The 17171-nt window shown below is 51.4% G+C and overlaps 25 non-coding genes across 25 annotated transcripts; all 25 read left to right on the forward strand.

Moving 5' to 3' along the window:
- Nucleotides 1-1016: 1016 nt before the first annotated feature.
- On the forward strand, nucleotides 1017-1090 carry trnan-guu (transfer RNA asparagine (anticodon GUU)). The gene has a single exon. It is a non-coding gene; the product is annotated as a tRNA-Asn (tRNA).
- An 814-nt stretch (nucleotides 1091-1904) lies between these two features.
- On the forward strand, nucleotides 1905-1977 carry trnak-cuu (transfer RNA lysine (anticodon CUU)). Its single transcript has one exon. It is a non-coding gene; the product is annotated as a tRNA-Lys (tRNA).
- Nucleotides 1978-2126: 149 nt separating this feature from the next.
- trnan-guu (transfer RNA asparagine (anticodon GUU)) lies at nucleotides 2127-2200 on the forward strand. Its single transcript has one exon. It is a non-coding gene; the product is annotated as a tRNA-Asn (tRNA).
- An 814-nt stretch (nucleotides 2201-3014) lies between these two features.
- Nucleotides 3015-3087, forward strand: trnak-cuu (transfer RNA lysine (anticodon CUU)). Its single transcript has one exon. It is a non-coding gene; the product is annotated as a tRNA-Lys (tRNA).
- A 1259-nt stretch (nucleotides 3088-4346) lies between these two features.
- Nucleotides 4347-4420, forward strand: trnan-guu (transfer RNA asparagine (anticodon GUU)). The gene has a single exon. It is a non-coding gene; the product is annotated as a tRNA-Asn (tRNA).
- Nucleotides 4421-5234: 814 nt separating this feature from the next.
- trnak-cuu (transfer RNA lysine (anticodon CUU)) lies at nucleotides 5235-5307 on the forward strand. Its single transcript has one exon. It is a non-coding gene; the product is annotated as a tRNA-Lys (tRNA).
- Nucleotides 5308-5456: 149 nt separating this feature from the next.
- Nucleotides 5457-5530, forward strand: trnan-guu (transfer RNA asparagine (anticodon GUU)). The gene has a single exon. It is a non-coding gene; the product is annotated as a tRNA-Asn (tRNA).
- An 814-nt stretch (nucleotides 5531-6344) lies between these two features.
- trnak-cuu (transfer RNA lysine (anticodon CUU)) lies at nucleotides 6345-6417 on the forward strand. The gene has a single exon. It is a non-coding gene; the product is annotated as a tRNA-Lys (tRNA).
- Nucleotides 6418-6566: 149 nt separating this feature from the next.
- Nucleotides 6567-6640, forward strand: trnan-guu (transfer RNA asparagine (anticodon GUU)). The gene has a single exon. It is a non-coding gene; the product is annotated as a tRNA-Asn (tRNA).
- Nucleotides 6641-7454: 814 nt separating this feature from the next.
- Nucleotides 7455-7527, forward strand: trnak-cuu (transfer RNA lysine (anticodon CUU)). The gene has a single exon. It is a non-coding gene; the product is annotated as a tRNA-Lys (tRNA).
- Nucleotides 7528-7676: 149 nt separating this feature from the next.
- trnan-guu (transfer RNA asparagine (anticodon GUU)) lies at nucleotides 7677-7750 on the forward strand. The gene has a single exon. It is a non-coding gene; the product is annotated as a tRNA-Asn (tRNA).
- A 1169-nt stretch (nucleotides 7751-8919) lies between these two features.
- On the forward strand, nucleotides 8920-8992 carry trnak-cuu (transfer RNA lysine (anticodon CUU)). The gene has a single exon. It is a non-coding gene; the product is annotated as a tRNA-Lys (tRNA).
- A 149-nt stretch (nucleotides 8993-9141) lies between these two features.
- trnan-guu (transfer RNA asparagine (anticodon GUU)) lies at nucleotides 9142-9215 on the forward strand. The gene has a single exon. It is a non-coding gene; the product is annotated as a tRNA-Asn (tRNA).
- An 803-nt stretch (nucleotides 9216-10018) lies between these two features.
- Nucleotides 10019-10091, forward strand: trnak-cuu (transfer RNA lysine (anticodon CUU)). The gene has a single exon. It is a non-coding gene; the product is annotated as a tRNA-Lys (tRNA).
- Nucleotides 10092-10240: 149 nt separating this feature from the next.
- On the forward strand, nucleotides 10241-10314 carry trnan-guu (transfer RNA asparagine (anticodon GUU)). Its single transcript has one exon. It is a non-coding gene; the product is annotated as a tRNA-Asn (tRNA).
- Nucleotides 10315-11126: 812 nt separating this feature from the next.
- On the forward strand, nucleotides 11127-11199 carry trnak-cuu (transfer RNA lysine (anticodon CUU)). Its single transcript has one exon. It is a non-coding gene; the product is annotated as a tRNA-Lys (tRNA).
- Nucleotides 11200-11348: 149 nt separating this feature from the next.
- On the forward strand, nucleotides 11349-11422 carry trnan-guu (transfer RNA asparagine (anticodon GUU)). The gene has a single exon. It is a non-coding gene; the product is annotated as a tRNA-Asn (tRNA).
- An 807-nt stretch (nucleotides 11423-12229) lies between these two features.
- trnak-cuu (transfer RNA lysine (anticodon CUU)) lies at nucleotides 12230-12302 on the forward strand. The gene has a single exon. It is a non-coding gene; the product is annotated as a tRNA-Lys (tRNA).
- A 149-nt stretch (nucleotides 12303-12451) lies between these two features.
- On the forward strand, nucleotides 12452-12525 carry trnan-guu (transfer RNA asparagine (anticodon GUU)). Its single transcript has one exon. It is a non-coding gene; the product is annotated as a tRNA-Asn (tRNA).
- A 1025-nt stretch (nucleotides 12526-13550) lies between these two features.
- Nucleotides 13551-13624, forward strand: trnan-guu (transfer RNA asparagine (anticodon GUU)). The gene has a single exon. It is a non-coding gene; the product is annotated as a tRNA-Asn (tRNA).
- Nucleotides 13625-14438: 814 nt separating this feature from the next.
- On the forward strand, nucleotides 14439-14511 carry trnak-cuu (transfer RNA lysine (anticodon CUU)). The gene has a single exon. It is a non-coding gene; the product is annotated as a tRNA-Lys (tRNA).
- Nucleotides 14512-14660: 149 nt separating this feature from the next.
- Nucleotides 14661-14734, forward strand: trnan-guu (transfer RNA asparagine (anticodon GUU)). The gene has a single exon. It is a non-coding gene; the product is annotated as a tRNA-Asn (tRNA).
- Nucleotides 14735-15770: 1036 nt separating this feature from the next.
- trnan-guu (transfer RNA asparagine (anticodon GUU)) lies at nucleotides 15771-15844 on the forward strand. The gene has a single exon. It is a non-coding gene; the product is annotated as a tRNA-Asn (tRNA).
- Nucleotides 15845-16658: 814 nt separating this feature from the next.
- Nucleotides 16659-16731, forward strand: trnak-cuu (transfer RNA lysine (anticodon CUU)). Its single transcript has one exon. It is a non-coding gene; the product is annotated as a tRNA-Lys (tRNA).
- Nucleotides 16732-16880: 149 nt separating this feature from the next.
- Nucleotides 16881-16954, forward strand: trnan-guu (transfer RNA asparagine (anticodon GUU)). The gene has a single exon. It is a non-coding gene; the product is annotated as a tRNA-Asn (tRNA).
- The last annotated feature ends 217 nt before the right edge of the window (nucleotides 16955-17171 follow it).

Raw genomic sequence — 17171 nt, forward strand, 5'->3', positions numbered from 1 at the left:
AGAGTAATTTAAAAAAGATATTAAAGATTCTTATATTCAATGGTGAAATAATAAAACAAATAATACATTTCAAGAAACCACATATTATCATTTAATAAATACATTTTAACATGTATCCATACAATGAAAAATATGTTTTTATAAAATAACTGTTAAGGCATAAAAGCACATGAAATGTTTACATATGTGTTCATTCATTAAGGAAAGATTAGAAAATATATTGGGTGATTTCAACCTTGTCCGAGGTGGGACTCGAACCGATGTCATTCACGTCAGTGATTTGCCCATGAAATATATAAAAAGGCAATTTTCTATAATATATGAATACCGATCTACCAAAAATCACACAGAAGTGTGAAAGGTGGGTTTACCTTTTCCCTTTCCCTTCCCTTTCCTTTCCTTTTTCTTTTTTTCCTTCTCTTTTTCTTTCTTTTTCCTTCTTCCCCTTCTTCCCCTTCTTTTTCCTTCTCCCCCTCCTCAAACAGACTATTGTTCCCCAGCTTTTCGCTCCAGCCAGCTCCATCAGACCTGCCTGGAAGTTTCTAGTCTCCGTGGTGAGAGCGGGATCAGCAGCTTCAGGTGTGTTTCTTTGTGCTTGGAGCCAAGCTCGGCAGGACAAGGAACCTCCAGGATAGAGTAGGGACACCCGTGCTCTAAGCCTACCGCTAGGCTTTACCCCAACCTTACCCGCGGGATGTTTTGTCAGCCTGTGCGAGAAGCGAGGCTCCGTTTTGCGCATGAAATGTTTGGCACTTATCAAAACAGCAGTCAGCCTTGATCATTTGACTACATTCGTCCGGCTAGCTCAGTCGGTAGAGCATGAGATTCTTAATCTCAGGGTCGTGGGTTTAGCCACACGTTGGGCGTGCCCCTATAGCTCTCTCTCGCCCCTCCCAACGGGTGTCATTCTCTTGAACTCAGATTGCTTACGCAGGACTAGTTTTGCAGTTAACCTGTGAGACGCGCCCAGCTTCAAATTGTTTTGTGACCGTTACCCACAGGAGCAGACACCGCCAGTCTCTGTGGCGCAATAGGCTAGCGCGTTCGGCTGTTAACCGAAAGGATGGTGGTTCAAGCCCACCCAGGGACGAAAGAAGCTTTTCACAGCCATGTCGGCAAGCACAGAATTTAGCACACGTGTCCGCTGACGCATGCGTGGAGCAGCGTCCGTAGCCCCTTTTGAGAGTGAACAGCTTTGCGAGTCGTCTTGTGTTAAAAGAAGACAAAGGGTTTTAAGTGAATGTTTGTGTCAGCTTAAGTTTGCTGTGGCGTGTACGCGGAGTGTTCATGTTTTGTTTTCCGGGTGGTAGAGGCCTGTGTGTGAAGGGAGGTCCTGATCAAAACTCCCTCTAGGAGCGCCACAAAATGCCACCAAAATGGCTTTCCAGTCGTATGCTGTCGGAGTTTGCAAATGGTATTCACACAGCGAGACAGAACTCCATACCTGGAACGTTTGATGAGTTGGCTGAACTAATAGCCTTTCAGGCTGTTGAACAAGAGCTCTGCTCGTTCAATCTGTATTCCCCAGCAACAGGCATGGCTAAAACAAACAGAGAACACTCTAAGCCAGGGGTGTCCAAACTCTGTCCTGGAGGGCCCCTGTCAGGTAGAGTTTCGCTCCAGCCAGCTCCATCAGACCTGCCTGGAAGTTTCTAGTCTACGTGGTGAGAGCGGGATCAGCAGCTTCAGGTGTGTTTCTTTGTGCTTGGAGCCAAGCTCGGCAGGACAAGGAACCTCCAGGATAGAGTTGGGACACCCCTGCTCTAAGCCTACCGCTAGGCTTTACCCCAACCTTACCCGCGAGATGTTTTGTCAGCCTGTGCGAGAAGCGAGGCTCCGTTTTGCGCATGAAATGTTTGGCACTTATCAAAACAGCGGTCAGCCTTGATCATTTGACTACATTCGCCCGGCTAGCTCAGTCGGTAGAGCATGAGACTCTTAATCTCAGGGTCGTTGGTTCGAGCCCCACGTTGGGCGTGACCTTTAGCTCTCTCTCGCCCCTCCCAACGGGTGTCATTCTCTTGACCTCAGTTTGCTGACACAGGACTAGTGCTGCAGTTAACCTGTGAGACGCGGCCAGCTTCAAATTGTTTTGTGACCGTTACCCATAGGAGCATACACCGCCAGTCTCTGTGGCGCAATAGGCTAGCGCGTTCGGCTGTTAACCGAAAGGATGGTGGTTCGAGCCCACCCAGGGACGAAGGAAGCTTTTCACAGCCTTGTCGGCAAGAACAGAATTTAGCACACGTGTCCGCTGACGCATGCGTGGAGCAGCGTCCGTAGCCCCTTTTGAGAGTGAACAGCTTTGCGAGTCGTCTTGTGTTAAAAGAAGACAAAGGGTGCTAAGTGAATGTTTGTGTCAGCTCAAGTTTGCTGTGGCGTGTACGCTGAGTGTTCGTGTTTTGTTTTCCGGGTGGTAGAGGCCTGTGTGTGAAGGGAGGTCCTGATCAAAACTCTCTCTAAGAGCGCCACAAAATGCCACAAAAATGGCTTTCCAGTCATATGCTGTCGGAGTTTGCAAACGGTATTCACACAGCGAGACAGAACTCCATACCTGGAACGTTTGATGAGTTGGCTGAACTAATAGCCTTTCAGGCTGTTGAACAAGAGCTCTGCTCGTTCAATCTGTATTCCCCAGCAACAGGCATGGCTAAAACAAACAGAGAACACTCTAAGCCAGGGGTGTCCAATCTCTGTCCTGGAGGGCCCCTGTCAGGTAGAGTTTCGCTCCAGCCAGCTCCATCAGACCTGCCTGGAAGTTTCTAGTGTACGTGGTGAGAGCGGGATCAGCAGCTTCAGGTGTGTTTCTTTGTGCTTGGAGCCAAGCTCGGCAGGACAAGGAACCTCCAGGATAGAGTTGGGACACCCCTGCTCTAAGCCTACCGCTAGGCTTTACCCCAACCTTACCCGCGAGATGTTTTGTCAGCCTGTGCGAGAAGCGAGGCTCCGTTTTGCGCATGAAATGTTTGGCACTTATCAAAACAGCGGTCAGCCTTGATCATTTGACCACATTCGCCCGGCTAGCTCAGTCGGTAGAGCATGAGACTCTTAATCTCAGGGTCGTGGGTTCGAGCCCCACGTTGGGTGTGACCTTTAGCTCTCTCTCGCCCCTCCCAACGGGTGTCATTCTCTTGACCTCAGTTTGCTGACACAGGACTAGTGCTGCAGTTAACCTGTGAGCCGCGGCCAGCTTCAAATTGTTTTGTGACCGTTACCCATAGGAGCATACACCGCCAGTCTCTGTGGCGCAATAGGCTGGTGCGTTCGGCTGTTAACCAAAAGGATGGTGGTTCGAGCCCACCCAGGGACGAAGGAAGCTTTTCACAGCCTTGTCGGCAAGAACAGAATTTAGCACACGTGTCCGCTGACGGATGCGTGGAGCAGCGTCCGTAGCCCCTTTTGAGAGTGAACAGCTTTGCGAGTCGTCTTGTGTTAAAAGAAGACTAAGGGTGATAAGTGAATGTTTGTGTCAGCTCAAGTTTGCTGTGGCGTGTACGCGGAGTGTTCGTGTTTTGTTTTCCGGGTGGTAGAGGCCTGTGTGTGAAGGGAGGTCCTGATCAAAACTCTCTCTAAGAGCGCCACAAAATGCCACCAAAATGGCTTTCCAGTCATATGCTGTCGGAGTTTGCAAACGGTATTCACACAGCGAGACAGAACTCCATACCTGGAACGTTTGATGAGTTGGCCGAATTAATAGCCTTTCAGGCTGTTGGACAAGAGCTCTGCTCGTTCAATCTGTATTGCCCAGCAACAGGCATGGCTAAAACAAACAGAGAACAGTCTAAGCCAGGGGTGTCCAAACTCTGTCCTGGAGGGCCCCTGTCAGGTAGAGTTTCGCTCCAGCCAGCTCCATCAGACCTGCCTGGAAGTTTCTAGTCTCCGTGGTGAGAGCGGGATCAGCAGCTTAAGGTGTGTTTCTTTGTGCTTGGAGCCAAGCTCGGCAGGACAAGGAACCTCCAGGATAGAGTAGGGACACCCGTGCTCTAAGCCTACCGCTAGGCTTTACCCCAACCTTACCCGCGGGATGTTTTGTCAGCCTGTGCGAGAAGCGAGGCTCTGTTTTGCGCATGAAATGTTTGGCACTTATCAAAACAGCAGTCAGCCTTGATCATTTGACTACATTCGTACGGCTAGCTCAGTCGGTAGAACATGAGATTCTTAATCTCAGGGTCGTGGGTTTAGCCACACGTTGGGCGTGCCCCTATAGCTCTCTCTCGCCCCTCCCAACGGGTGTCATTCTCTTGAACTCAGATTGCTTACGCAGGACTAGTTTTGCAGTTAACCTGTGAGACGCGCCCAGCTTCAAATTGTTTTGTGACCGTTACCCACAGGAGCAGACACCGCCAATCTCTGTGGCGCAATAGGCTAGCGCGTTCGGCTGTTAACCGAAAGGATGGTGGTTCAAGCCCACCCAGGGACGAAAGAAGCTTTTCACAGCCATGTCGGCAAGCACAGAATTTAGCACACGTGTCCGCTGACGCATGCGTGGAGCAGCGTTCGTAGCCCCTTTTGAGAGTGAACAGCTTTGCGAGTCGTCTTGTGTTAAAAGAAGACAAAGGGTTTTAAGTGAATGTTTGTGTCAGCTTAAGTTTGCTGTGGCGTGTACGCGGAGTGTTCATGTTTTGTTTTCCGGGTGGTAGAGGCCTGTGTGTGAAGGGAGGTCCTGATCAAAACTCCCTCTAGGAGCGCCACAAAATGCCACCAAAATGGCTTTCCAGTCGTATGCTGTCGGAGTTTGCAAATGGTATTCACACAGCGAGACAGAACTCCATACCTGGAACGTTTGATGAGTTGGCTGAACTAATAGCCTTTCAGGCTGTTGAACAAGAGCTCTGCTCGTTCAATCTGTATTCCCCAGCAACAGGCATGGCTAAAACAAACAGAGAACACTCTAAGCCAGGGGTGTCCAAACTCTGTCCTGGAGGGCCCCTGTCAGGTAGAGTTTCGCTCCAGCCAGCTCCATCAGACCTGCCTGGAAGTTTCTAGTCTACGTGGTGAGAGCGGGATCAGCAGCTTCAGGTGTGTTTCTTTGTGCTTGGAGCCAAGCTCGGCAGGACAAGGAACCTCCAGGATAGAGTTGGGACACCCCTGCTCTAAGCCTACCGCTAGGCTTTACCCCAACCTTACCCGCGAGATGTTTTGTCAGCCTGTGCGAGAAGCGAGGCTCCGTTTTGCGCATGAAATGTTTGGCACTTATCAAAACAGCGGTCAGCCTTGATCATTTGACTACATTCGCCCGGCTAGCTCAGTCGGTAGAGCATGAGACTCTTAATCTCAGGGTCGTTGGTTCGAGCCCCACGTTGGGCGTGACCTTTAGCTCTCTCTCGCCCCTCCCAACGGGTGTCATTCTCTTGACCTCAGTTTGCTGACACAGGACTAGTGCTGCAGTTAACCTGTGAGACGCGGCCAGCTTCAAATTGTTTTGTGACCGTTACCCATAGGAGCATACACCGCCAGTCTCTGTGGCGCAATAGGCTAGCGCGTTCGGCTGTTAACCGAAAGGATGGTGGTTCGAGCCCACCCAGGGACGAAGGAAGCTTTTCACAGCCTTGTCGGCAAGAACAGAATTTAGCACACGTGTCCGCTGACGCATGCGTGGAGCAGCGTCCGTAGCCCCTTTTGAGAGTGAACAGCTTTGCGAGTCGTCTTGTGTTAAAAGAAGACAAAGGGTGCTAAGTGAATGTTTGTGTCAGCTCAAGTTTGCTGTGGCGTGTACGCTGAGTGTTCGTGTTTTGTTTTCCGGGTGGTAGAGGCCTGTGTGTGAAGGGAGGTCCTGATCAAAACTCTCTCTAAGAGCGCCACAAAATGCCACAAAAATGGCTTTCCAGTCATATGCTGTCGGAGTTTGCAAACGGTATTCACACAGCGAGACAGAACTCCATACCTGGAACGTTTGATGAGTTGGCTGAACTAATAGCCTTTCAGGCTGTTGAACAAGAGCTCTGCTCGTTCAATCTGTATTCCCCAGCAACAGGCATGGCTAAAACAAACAGAGAACACTCTAAGCCAGGGGTGTCCAATCTCTGTCCTGGAGGGCCCCTGTCAGGTAGAGTTTCGCTCCAGCCAGCTCCATCAGACCTGCCTGGAAGTTTCTAGTGTACGTGGTGAGAGCGGGATCAGCAGCTTCAGGTGTGTTTCTTTGTGCTTGGAGCCAAGCTCGGCAGGACAAGGAACCTCCAGGATAGAGTTGGGACACCCCTGCTCTAAGCCTACCGCTAGGCTTTACCCCAACCTTACCCGCGAGATGTTTTGTCAGCCTGTGCGAGAAGCGAGGCTCCGTTTTGCGCATGAAATGTTTGGCACTTATCAAAACAGCGGTCAGCCTTGATCATTTGACCACATTCGCCCGGCTAGCTCAGTCGGTAGAGCATGAGACTCTTAATCTCAGGGTCGTGGGTTCGAGCCCCACGTTGGGTGTGACCTTTAGCTCTCTCTCGCCCCTCCCAACGGGTGTCATTCTCTTGACCTCAGTTTGCTGACACAGGACTAGTGCTGCAGTTAACCTGTGAGACGCGGCCAGCTTCAAATTGTTTTATGACCATTACCCATAGGAGCATACACCGCCAGTCTCTGTGGCGCAATAGGCTGGCGCGTTTGGCTGTTAACCAAAAGGATGGTGGTTCGAGCCCACCCAGGGACGAAGGAAGCTTTTCACAGCCTTGTCGGCAAGAACAGAATTTAGCACACGTGTCCGCTGACGCATGCGTGGAGCAGCGTCCGTAGCCCCTTTTGAGAGTGAACAGCTTTGCGAGTCGTCTTGTGTTAAAAGAAGACTAAGGGTGATAAGTGAATGTTTGTGTCAGCTCAAGTTTGCTGTGGCGTGTACGCGGAGTGTTCGTGTTTTGTTTTCCGGGTGGTAGAGGCCTGTGTGTGAAGGGAGGTCCTGATCAAAACTCTCTCTAAGAGCGCCACAAAATGCCACCAAAATGGCTTTCCAGTCATATGCTGTCGGAGTTTGCAAACGGTATTCACACAGCGAGACAGAACTCCATACCTGGAACGTTTGATGAGTTGGCCGAATTAATAGCCTTTCAGGCTGTTGGACAAGAGCTCTGCTCGTTCAATCTGTATTGCCCAGCAACAGGCATGGCTAAAACAAACAGAGAACAGTCTAAGCCAGGGGTGTCCAAACTCTGTCCTGGAGGGCCCCTGTCAGGTAGAGTTTCGCTCCAGCCAGCTCCATCAGACCTGCCTGGAAGTTTCTAGTCTACGGGGTGAGAGCGGGATCAGCAGCTTCAGGTGTGTTTCTTTGTGCTTGGAGCCAAGCTCAGCAGGACAAGGAACCTCCAGGATAGAGTTGGGACACCCCTGCTCTAAGCCTACCGCTAGGCTTTACCCCAACCTTACCCGCGAGATGTTTTGTCAGCCTGTGCGAGAAGCGAGGCTCTGTTTTGCGCATGAAATGTTTGGCACTTATCAAGACAGCGGTCAGCCTTGATCATTTGACTACATTCGCCCGGCTAGCTCAGTCGGTAGAGCATGAGACTCTTAATCTCAGGGTCGTGGGTTCGAGCCCCACGTTGGGCGTGACCTTTAGCTCTCTCTCGCCCCTCCCAACGGGTGTCATTCTCTTGACCTCAGTTTGCTGACACAGGACTAGTGCTGCAGTTAACCTGTGAGACGCGGCCAGCTTTAAATTGTTTTGTGACCGTTACCCATAGGAGCATACACCGCCAGTCTCTGTGGCGCAATAGGCTAGCGCGTTTGGCTGTTAACCGAAAGGATGGTGGTTCAAGCCCACCCAGGGACGAAGGAAGCTTTTCACAGCCTTGTCGGCAAGCACAGAATTTAGCACACGTGTCCGCTGACGCATGCGTGGAGCAGCGTCCGTAGCCCCTTTTGAGAGTGAACAGCTTTGCGAGTCGTCTTGTGTTAAAAGAAGACAAAGGGTGCTAAGTGAATGTTTGTGTCAGCTTAAGTTTGCTGTGGCGTGTACGCGGAGTGTTCATGTTTTGTTTTCCGGGTGGTAGAGGCCTGTGTGTGAAGGGAGGTCCTGATCAAAACTCCCTCTAGGAGCGCCACAAAATGCCACCAAAATGGCTTTCCAGTCGTATGCTGTCGGAGTTTGCAAATGGTATTCACACAGCGAGACAGAACTCCATACCTGGAACGTTTGATGAGTTGGCTGAACTAATAGCCTTTCAGGCTGTTGAACAAGAGCTCTGCTCATTCAATCTGTATTGCCCAGCAACAGGCATGGCTAAAACAAACAGAGAACACTCTAAGCCAGGGGTGTCCAAACTCTGTCCTGGAGGGCCCCTGTCAGGTAGAGTTTCGCTCCAGCCAGCTCCATCAGACCTGCCTGGAAGTTTCTAGTCTCCGTGGTGAGAGCGGGATCAGCAGCTTCAGGTGTGTTTCTTTGTGCTTGGAGCCAAGCTCGGCAGGACAAGGAACCTCCAGGATAGAGTAGGGACACCCGTGCTCTAAGCCTACCGCTAAGCTTTACCCCAACCTTACCCGCGAGATGTTTTGTCAGCCTGTGCGAGAAGCAAGGCTCCGTTTTGCGCATGAAATGTTTGGCACTTATCAAAACAGCGGTCAGCCTTGATCATTTGACTACATTCGCCTGGCTAGCTCAGTCGGTAGAGCATGAGACTCTTAATCTGGAGGGCCCCTGTCAGGTAGAGTTTCGCTCCAGCTAGCTCCATCAGACCTGCCTGGAAGTTTCTAGTCTCCGTGGTGAGAGCGGGATCAGCAGCTTCAGGTGTGTTTCTTTGTGCTTGGAGCCAAGCTCGGCAGGACAAGGAACCTCCAGGATAGAGTTGGGACACCCCTGCTCTAAGCCTACCACTAGGCTTTACCCCAACCTTACCCGCGAGATGTTTTGTCAGGCTGTGCGAGAAGCGAGGCTCCGTTTTGCGCATGAAATGTTTGGCACTTATCAAAACAGCGGTCAGCCTTGATCATTTGACTACATTCTCCCGGCTAGCTCAGTCGGTAGAGCATGAGACTCTTAATCTCAGGGTCGTGGGTTCGAGCCCCACGTTGGGCGTGCCCTTTAGCTCTCTCTTGCCCCTCCCAACGGGTGTCATTCTCTTGACCTCAGTTTGCTGACACAGGACTAGTGCTGCAGTTAACCTGTGAGACGCGGCCAGCTTCAAATTGTTTTGTGACCGTTACCCATAGGAGCATACACCGCCAGTCTCTGTGGCGCAATAGGCTACCGCGTTCGGCTGTTAACCGAAAGGATGGTGGTTCGAGCCCACCCAGGGACGAAGGAAGCTTTTCACAGCCTTGTCGGCAAGAACAGAATTTAGCACACGTGTCCGCTGACGCATGCGTGGAGCAGCGTCCGTAGCCCCTGTTGAGAGTGAACAGCTTTGCAAGTCGTCTTGTGTTAAAAGAAGACAAAGGGTGCTAAGTGAATGCTTGTGTCAGCTCAAGTTTGCTGCGGAGTATTCGTGTTTTGTTTTCCGGGTGGTAGAGGCCTGTGTGTGAAGGCAGGTCCTGATCAAAACTCTCTCTAAGAGCGCCACAAAATGCCACCAAAATGGCTTTCCAGTCATATGCTGTCGGAGTTTGCAAACGGTATTCACACAGCGAGACAGAACTCCATACCTGGAACGTTTGATGAGTTGGCTGAACTAATAGCCTTTCAGGCTGTTGGACAAGAGCTCTGCTCGTTCAATCTGTATTGCCCAGCAACAGGCATGGCTAAAACAAACAGAGAACAGTCTAAGCCAGGGGTGTCCAAACTCTGTCCTGGAGGGCCCCTGTCAGGTAGAGTTTCGCTCCAGCCAGCTCCATCAGACCTGCCTGGAAGTTTCTAGTCTACGTGGTGAGAGCGGGATCAGCAGCTTCAGGTGTGTTTCTTTGTGCTTGGAGCCAAGCTCGGCAGGACAAGGAACCTCCAGGATAGAGTAGGGACACCCCTGCTCTAAGCCTACCGCTAGGCTTTACCCCAACCTTACCCGCGAGATGTTTTGTCAGCCTGTGCGAGAAGCGAGGCTCTGTTTTGCGCATGAAATGTTTGGCACTTATCAAGACAGCGGTCAGCCTTGATCATTTGACTACATTCGCCCGGCTAGCTCAGTCGGTAGAGCATGAGACTCTTAATCTCAGGGTCGTGGATTCGAGCCCCACGTTGGGCGTGACCTTTAGCTCTCTCTCGCCCCTCCCAACGGGTGTCATTCTCTTGACCTCAGTTTGCTGACACAGGACTAGTGCTGCAGTTAACCTGTGAGACGCGGCCAGCTTTAAATTGTTTTGTGACCGTTACCCATAGGAGCATACACCGCCAGTCTCTGTGGCGCAATAGGCTAGCGCGTTCGGCTGTTAACCGAAAGGATGGTGGTTCGAGCCCACCCAGGGACGAAGGAAGCTTTTCACAGCCTTGTCGGCAAGAACAGAATTTAGCACACGTGTCCGCTGACGCATGCGTGGAGCAGCGTCCGTAGCCCCTTTTGAGAGTGAACAGCTTTGCAAGTCGTCTTGTGTTAAAAGAAGACAAAGGGTGCTAAGTGAATGCTTGTGTCAGCTCTAGTTTGCTGTGGCGTGTACGCGGAGTGTTCATGTTTTGTTTTCCGGGTGGTAGAGGCCTGTGTGTAAAGGGAGTTCCTGATCAAAACTCTCTAAGAGCGCCACAAAATGCCACCAAAATGGCTTTCCAGTCATATGCTGTCGGAGTTTGCAAACGGTATTCACACAGCGAGACAGAACTCCATACCTGGAACGTTTGATGAGTTGGCTGAACTAATAGCCTTTCAGGCTGTTGGACAAGAGCTCTGCTCGTTCAATCTGTATTCCCCAGCAACAGGCATGGCTAAAACAAACAGAGAACACTCTAAGCCAGGGGTGTCCAAACTCTGTCCTGGAGGGCCCCTGTCAGGTAGAGTTTCGCTCCAGCCAGCTCCATCAGACCTGCCTGGAAGTTTCTAGTCTACGTGGTGAGAGCGAGATCAGCAGCTTCAGGTGTGTTTCTTTGTGCTTGGAGCCAAGCTCGGCAGGACAAGGAACCTCCAGGATAGAGTAGGGACACCCCTGCTCTAAGCCTACCGCTAGGCTTTACCCCAACCTTACCCGCGAGATGTTTTGTCAGCCTGTGCGAGAAGCGAGGCTCCGTTTTGCGCATGAAATGTTTGGCACTTATCAAAACAGCAGTCAGCCTTGATCATTTGACTACATTCGCCCGGCTAGCTCAGTCGGTAGAGCATGAGACTCTTAATCTCAGGGTCGTGGGTTCGAGCCCCACGTTGGGCGTGCCCTTTAGCTCTCTCTCGCCCCTCCCAACGGGTGTCATTCTCTTGACCTCAGTTTGCTGACACAGGACTAGTGCTGCAGTTAACCTGTGAGACGCGGCCAGCTTCAAATTGTTTTGTGACCGTTACCCATATGAGCATACACCGCCAGTCTCTGTGGCGCAATAGGCTAGCGCGTTCGGCTGTTAACCGAAAGGATGGTGCTTCGAGCCCACCCAGGGACGAAGGAAGCTTTTCACAGCCTTGTCGGCAAGAACAGAATTTAGCACACCTGACGCATGCGTGGAGCAGCGTCCGTAGCCCCTTTTGAGAGTGAACAGCTTTGCGAGTCGTCTTGTGTTAAAAGAAGACAAAGGGTGCTAAGTGAATGTTTGTGTCAGCTCAAGTTTGCTGTGGCGTGTACGCGGAGTGTTCGTGTTTTGTTTTCCGGGTGGTAGAGGCCTGTGTGTGAAGGGAGGTCCTGATCAAAACTCTCTCTAAGAGCGCCACAAAATGCCACCAAAATGGCTTTCCAGTCATATGCTGTCGGAGTTTGCAAACGGTATTCACACAGCGAGACAGAACTCCATACCTGGAACGTTTGATGAGTTGGCTGAACTAATAGCCTTTCAGGCTGTTGAACAAGAGCTCTGCTCGTTCAATCTGTATTCCCCAGCAACAGGCATGGCTAAAACAAACAGAGAACACTCTAAGCCAGGGGTGTCCAAACTCTGTCCTGGAGGGCCCCTGTCAGGTAGAGTTTCGCTCCAGCCAGCTCCATCAGACCTGCCTGGAAGTTTCTAGTCTACGTGGTGAGAGCGGGATCAGCAGCTTCAGGTGTGTTTCTTTGTGCTTGGAGCCAAGCTCGGCAGGACAAGGAACCTCCAGGATAGAGTTGGGACACCCCTGCTCTAAGCCTACCGCTAGGCTTTACCCCAACCTTACCCGCGAGATGTTTTGTCAGCCTGTGCGAGAAGCGAGGCTCCGTTTTGCGCATGAAATGTTTGGCACTTATCAAAACAGCGGTCAGCCTTGATCATTTGACTACATTCGCCCGGCTAGCTCAGTCGGTAGAGCATGAGACTCTTAATCTCAGGGTCGTGGGTTCGAGCCCCAAGTTGGGCGTGACCTTTAGCTCTCTCTCGCCCCTCCCAACGGGTGTCATTCTCTTGACCTCAGTTTGCTGACACAGGACTAGTGCTGCAGTTAACCTGTGAGACGCGGCCAGCTTCAAATTGTTTTGTGACCGTTACCCATAGGAGCATACACCGCCAGTCTCTGTGGCGCAATAGGCTAGCGCGTTCGGCTGTTAACCAAAAGGATGGTGGTTCGAGCCCACCCAGGGACGAAGGAAGCTTTTCACAGCCTTGTCGGCAAGAACAGAATTTAGCACACGTGTCCGCTGACGCATGCGTGGAGCAGCGTCCGTAGCCCCTTTTGAGAGTGAACAGCTTTGCGAGTCGTCTTGTGTTAAAAGAAGACTAAGGGTGATAAGTGAATGTTTGTGTCAGCTCAAGTTTGCTGCGGAGTGTTCGTGTTTTGTTTTCCGGGTGGTAGAGGCCTGTGTGTGAAGGGAGGTCCTGATCAAAACTCTCTCTAAGAGCGCCACAAAATGCCACCAAAATGGCTTTCCAGTCATATGCTGTCGGAGTTTGCAAACGGTATTCACACAGCGAGACAGAACTCCATACCTGGAACGTTTGATGAGTTGGCCGAATTAATAGCCTTTCAGGCTGTTGGACAAGAGCTCTGCTCGTTCAATCTGTATTGCCCAGCAACAGGCATGGCTAAAACAAACAGAGAACAGTCTAAGCCAGGGGTGTCCAAACTCTGTCCTGGAGGGCCCCTGTCAGGTAGAGTTTCGCTCCAGCCAGCTCCATCAGACCTGCCTGGAAGTTTCTAGTCTCCGTGGTGAGAGCGGGATCAGCAGCTTAAGGTGTGTTTCTTTGTGCTTGGAGCCAAGCTCGGCAGGACAAGGAACCTCCAGGATAGAGTAGGGACACCCGTGCTCTAAGCCTACCGCTAGGCTTTACCCCAACCTTACCCGCGGGATGTTTTGTCAGCCTGTGCGAGAAGCGAGGCTCCGTTTTGCGCATGAAATGTTTGGCACTTATCAAAACAGCAGTCAGCCTTGATCATTTGACTACATTCGTACGGCTAGCTCAGTCGGTAGAACATGAGATTCTTAATCTCAGGGTCGTGGGTTTAGCCACACGTTGGGCGTGCCCCTATAGCTCTCTCTCGCCCCTCCCAACGGGTGTCATTCTCTTGAACTCAGATTGCTTACGCAGGACTAGTTTTGCAGTTAACCTGTGAGACGCGCCCAGCTTCAAATTGTTTTGTGACCGTTACCCACAGGAGCAGACACCGCCAGTCTCTGTGGCGCAATAGGCTAGCGCGTTCGGCTGTTAACCGAAAGGATGGTGGTTCAAGCCCACCCAGGGATGAAAGAAGCTTTTCACAGCCATGTCGGCAAGCACAGAATTTAGCACACGTGTCCGCTGACGCATGCGTGGAGCAGCGTTCGTAGCCCCTTTTGAGAGTGAACAGCTTTGCGAGTCGTCTTGTGTTAAAAGAAGACAAAGGGTTTTAAGTGAATGTTTGTGTCAGCTTAAGTTTGCTGTGGCGTGTACGCGGAGTGTTCATGTTTTGTTTTCCGGGTGGTAGAGGCCTGTGTGTGAAGGGAGGTCCTGATCAAAACTCCCTCTAGGAGCGCCACAAAATGCCACCAAAATGGCTTTCCAGTCGTATGCTGTCGGAGTTTGCAAATGGTATTCACACAGCGAGACAGAACTCCATACCTGGAACGTTTGATGAGTTGGCTGAACTAATAGCCTTTCAGGCTGTTGAACAAGAGCTCTGCTCGTTCAATCTGTATTCCCCAGCAACAGGCATGGCTAAAACAAACAGAGAACACTCTAAGCCAGGGGTGTCCAAACTCTGTCCTGGAGGGCCCCTGTCAGGTAGAGTTTCGCTCCAGCCAGCTCCATCAGACCTGCCTGGAAGTTTCTAGTCTACGTGGTGAGAGCGGGATCAGCAGCTTCAGGTGTGTTTCTTTGTGCTTGGAGCCAAGCTCGGCAGGACAAGGAACCTCCAGGATAGAGTTGGGACACCCCTGCTCTAAGCCTACCGCTAGGCTTTACCCCAACCTTACCCGCGAGATGTTTTGTCAGCCTGTGCGAGAAGCGAGGCTCCGTTTTGCGCATGAAATGTTTGGCACTTATCAAAACAGCGGTCAGCCTTGATCATTTGACTACATTCGCCCGGCTAGCTCAGTCGGTAGAGCATGAGACTCTTAATCTCAGGGTCGTGGGTTCGAGCCCCACGTTGGGCGTGACCTTTAGCTCTCTCTCGCCCCTCCCAACGGGTGTCATTCTCTTGACCTCAGTTTGCTGACACAGGACTAGTGCTGCAGTTAACCTGTGAGACGCGGCCAGCTTCAAATTGTTTTGTGACCGTTACCCACAGGAGCAGACACCGCCAGTCTCTGTGGCGCAATAGGCTAGCGCGTTCGGCTGTTAACCGAAAGGATGGTGGTTCAAGCCCACCCAGGGACGAAAGAAGCTTTTCACAGCCATGTCGGCAAGCACAGAATTTAGCACACGTGTCCGCTGACGCATGCGTGGAGCAGCGTCCGTAGCCCCTTTTGAGAGTGAACAGCTTTGCGAGTCGTCTTGTGTTAAAAGAAGACAAAGGGTGTTAAGTGAATGTTTGTGTCAGCTTAAGTCTGCTGTGGCGTGTACGCGGAGTGTTCGTGTTTTGTTTTCCGGGTGGTAGAGGCCTGTGTGTGAAGGGAGGTCCTGATCAAAACTCCCTCTAGGAGCGCCACAAAATGCCACCAAAATGGCTTTTCAGTCGTATGCTGTCGGAGTTTGCAAATGGTATTCACACAGCGAGACAGAACTCCATACCTGGAACGTTTGATGAGTTGGCTGAACTAATAGCCTTTCAGGCTGTTGAACAAGAGCTCTGCTCGTTCAATCTGTATTCCCCAGCAACAGGCATGGCTAAAACAAACAGAGAACACTCTAAGCCAGGGGTGTCCAAACTCTGTCCTGGAGGGCCCCTGTCAGGTAGAGTTTCGCTCCAGCCAGCTCCATCAGACCTGCCTGGAAGTTTCTAGTCTCCGTGGTGAGAGCGGGATCAGCAGCTTAAGGTGTGTTTCTTTGTGCTTGGAGCCAAGCTCGGCAGGACAAGGAAACTCCAGGATAGAGTAGGGACACCCGTGCTCTAAGCCTACCGATAGGCTTTACCCCAACCTTACCTGCGGGATGTTTTGTCAGCCTGTGCGAGAAGCGAGGCTCCGTTTTGCGCATGAAATGTTTGGCACTTATCAAAACAGCAGTCAGCCTTGATCATTTGACTACATTCGTACGGCTAGCTCAGTCGGTAGAACATGAGATTCTTAATCTCAGGGTCGTGGGTTTAGCCACACGTTGGGCGTGCCCCTATAGCTCTCTCTCGCCCCTCCCAACGGGTGTCATTCTCTTGAACTCAGATTGCTTACGCAGGACTAGTTTTGCAGTTAACCTGTGAGACGCGCCCAGCTTCAAATTGTTTTGTGACCGTTACCCACAGGAGCAGACACCGCCAGTCTCTGTGGCGCAATAGGCTAGCGCGTTCGGCTGTTAACCGAAAGGATGGTGGTTCAAGCCCACCCAGGGACGAAAGAAGCTTTTCACAGCCATGTCGGCAAGCACAGAATTTAGCACACGTGTCCGCTGACGCATGCGTGGAGCAGCGTTCGTAGCCCCTTTTGAGAGTGAACAGCTTTGCGAGTCGTCTTGTGTTAAAAGAAGACAAAGGGTTTTAAGTGAATGTTTGTGTCAGCTTAAGTTTGCTGTGGCGTGTACGCGGAGTGTTCATGTTTTGTTTTCCGGGTGGTAGAGGCCTGTGTGTGAAGGGAGGTCCTGATCAAAACTCCCTCTAGGAGCGCCACAAAATGCCACCAAAATGGCTTTCCAGTCGTATGCTGTCGGAGTTTGCAAATGGTATTCACACAGCGAGACAGAACTCCATACCTGGAACGTTTGATGAGTTGGCTGAACTAATAGCCTTTCAGGCTGTTGAACAAGAGCTCTGCTCGTTCAATCTGTATTCCCCAGCAACAGGCATGGCTAAAACAAACAGAGAACACTCTAAGCCAGGGGTGTCCAAACTCTGTCCTGGAGGGCCCCTGTCAGGTAGAGTTTCGCTCCAGCCAGCTCCATCAGACCTGCCTGGAAGTTTCTAGTCTACGTGGTGAGAGCGGGATCAGCAGCTTCAGGTGTGTTTCTTTGTGCTTGGAGCCAAGCTCGGCAGGACAAGGAACCTCCAGGATAGAGTTGGGACACCCCTGCTCTAAGCCTACCGCTAGGCTTTACCCCAACCTTACCCGCGAGATGTTTTGTCAGCCTGTGCGAGAAGCGAGGCTCCGTTTTGCGCATGAAATGTTTGGCACTTATCAAAACAGCGGTCAGCCTTGATCATTTGACTACATTCGCCCGGCTAGCTCAGTCGGTAGAGCATGAGACTCTTAATCTCAGGGTCGTGGGTTCGAGCCCCAAGTTGGGTGTGACCTTTAGCTCTCTCTCGCCCCTCCCAACGGGTGTCATTCTCTTGACCTCAGTTTGCTGACACAGGACTAGTGCTGCAGTTAACCTGTGAGACGCGGCCAGCTTCAAATTGTTTTATGACCATTACCCATAGGAGCATACACCGCCAGTCTCTGTGGCGCAATAGGCTGGCGCGTTCGGCTGTTAACCAAAAGGATGGTGGTTCGAGCCCACCCAGGGACGAAGGAAGCTTTTCACAGCCTTGTCGGCAAGAACAGAATTTAGCACACGTGTCCGCTGACGCATGCGTGGAGCAGCGTCCGTAGCCCCTTTTGAGAGTGAACAGCTTTGCGAGTCGTCTTGTGTTAAAAGAAGACTAAGGGTGATAAGTGAATGTTTGTGTCAGCTCAAGTTTGCTGTGGCGTGTACGCGGAGTGTTCGTGTTTTGTTTTCCGGGTGG

Source organism: Carassius carassius, chromosome 1, assembly GCF_963082965.1.
Source record: "Carassius carassius chromosome 1, fCarCar2.1, whole genome shotgun sequence".
Taxonomy (NCBI): Eukaryota; Metazoa; Chordata; class Actinopteri; order Cypriniformes; family Cyprinidae; genus Carassius; species Carassius carassius.